The sequence below is a fragment of the Physella acuta genome, unplaced genomic scaffold (genome assembly GCF_028476545.2).
Source record: "Physella acuta isolate Inbredline_101_S28 unplaced genomic scaffold, ASM2847654v3 ptg002545l, whole genome shotgun sequence".
NCBI lineage: Eukaryota > Metazoa > Mollusca > Gastropoda > Physidae > Physella > Physella acuta.
Genome location: NW_026734012.1, coordinates 35001 through 37500, shown reverse-complemented (window position 1 = coordinate 37500; position 2500 = coordinate 35001).

Here is a 2500-nt window from a genome sequence, read left to right as displayed (position 1 = left end):
ATAAGACTTATCTCAAATACAATCGTTTTCTGTAATTGTTATGCCTTAAATTGATAATTTTTAGTTAAACAAATACTTAACTAATGAAATAAATACATAGATAAATGTATTTAATGAATTAAAGTATGTATAAAGTATTATATAAATTAATAATAAACCGAATCCGACCAAATTTAAATCTAAAACCACGATCGGCGGCGTAATGAAGTGTATCGTAAACCCGTTTTTTTTATAATTTAAAATGTAATGACAGAACTCCCAAAACAACAATACACATACATATTAGTACTATGGTGAATTGTAGTTGTATTAGGACCGTAATTATAGTTAATTAAGGAACCATTCATTGTCTTCGCTCTGTTATGTACGTCGTCGTTTAATCGACACGGCATATTTGGCTTGAATCTAGAAAAATTCAAACTCTAACCCTAAGGTAGACAGGCAGGGTAAATAAATGTGGGTGATCTCTCATAAAATTGTCTTCTAGGAATTATTTTTATATAGACTATCTTTTCTGTAGAGTTTAAGTGGACAAGCGCGGACGAAATAGAGCGCAAAATTTAAAATGAATTAAAAATTTTCATCAGACCGGAAGTAGGCATAACCTAGGCGCCATGTTTCCGTCGTACAAGTTTTCACCGTTGCAGTCACCGTTTCAATCGCTCTTCGTGTGGACGTGTATTATTTCTAGTCATGTGTTGTGTAGATGATTCGCTTAAGGTAGGTGTTCGGACTTATTTCTTTAATATTAATTAAACCGTATTTGCCTTGTCGGCCTTAAAATAAAGCTATTTTTTTTTCATCGCAATCGAAGTGTTAGATCTAGAATCTAGTTCCCGCCTCCGCTTCGCTAATTCGACTTAATGTAACTATGACACAACTATTAAATCTAGAGTCTCTATTTTAATTAAATAATTAGGAATTCTATCTCTAGATGATATCTAATCTATTCCCACACGTGTGTGCAAGTAGGATTTAACGTCAGAACAGGTGTGGTGGTCTAGGCGTCGCTATTTTTGACGGTAGGAATTTTTTTTTTAAATTCGTAAAATTTTATATAGACTTTATATAGCAATTTACTAAGACCGACCCTAACGCCCAGTAAATATTTAATTACCACATTGTTATGGACACGGTGTATTAGGTAGGGCCGAGGGCTATCCATAGGTACCAATTTTTAAATTTTGTGACAATTAGGAGCCGAGTTATAAAATAAATTTAAAATACTGGTTCTGGTCTTAGACTTTATATAGCAATTTACTAAGACCGACCTTAATACCCATTAATTATTTAATTAGCGCATAGTTATGGACATCCTGTATTAGGTTGGGCCCAGGGCTATCCGTAGGTACCAAGTTTATAATTTTGTGACGATTATTAGTCGAGTTATAAAATAAATAAAAAAAACTGGTTCTGGTTTGCACTACATTTCTTTCTTCTTTAACGGCGGACTCCCGGTCCAGCCCCATGGGTTACCCGTGAGCCGGGGCCTCGTTAGCCTGGACGGCTCCGATGTGACCGCGGATTGTTGTGGCCCGCCTCAGCCCGAGTCGAGATCACCCTTCCGATCGAAGGTGGACGCCATAGGGCGCCCGGGATAGCCCGGGGCGCTGTTCGTCACCCGAGCGCAGGGGCGCCGGGAGACGCCCCCGGTGAAGTTTGGCGGGTGATTCTGGTAGAGCTCCCCACCCCGATCGCAGGACACCCCTCGCCGCCCGCCCAGGTGTCGAGGTGGCCGCGGGGGAACTCGGGGCGTTTTGGCTCCCCCTTGTGCCGGAGCGGCGCCCTCGGTCCCAGAACGCCCCTGGCGGGTGATTCGCATGCCCCCTGGGGTGGGGAACGCGGGTGGGTGGTCGTAAAGCGTGTAACCGCAGTGGGGGCGGCCCCTTAGTCGGGGGCGCCAAAGTTGGCACCCCACCTGGGGCGCCCCCCGGAAGTGTGGCGCCCGCGCGAGTGAGCCCCGTAGATGCGCCCCGACACCCCCGCGCCGCCCCCCGGGTCGCGGCACCCCCGGCGCCCTCCGTGCGGGCTCCCCTCATGGGGCGGCACCCCGGTCCTCCCCGAGACTATGTACCCGATTTTTCGGTTTAACACTAGAGGTATGGGCAGAAATACGGCGGTTAAAACGGTCTGTATCTACTATTGTGGAGGTGAGTGTCGGTGAAGCCTCTATGTGACGCTAGGATCCGCGCTCCCTCGCAGCCAGCGACATGTGCCCGATCTGACCGTGCGTGGCTCAGTCTCCCGACTAGCTTCCCGGTAAAATGCGGGCTCGGCGCGCAGGTCGCGCCAGTGAAGGTAAAAGTACGTGTCCGTAGCGTGAAGCCAGCGGCGACGCGCAGTGCTAACGCAACCAAGCAGTATTGGTGGCTCGATAAAAGTCTCGCACTGGCCCAGCCCTCGGAACGGGCGACGGGTCTGCAAAACGCAGTCGGCTCGATGCAAATCGAGAGATTTCCCGGCGACGCCGTGTTTACGGTGAAGGGGGAAATGTGAGCGG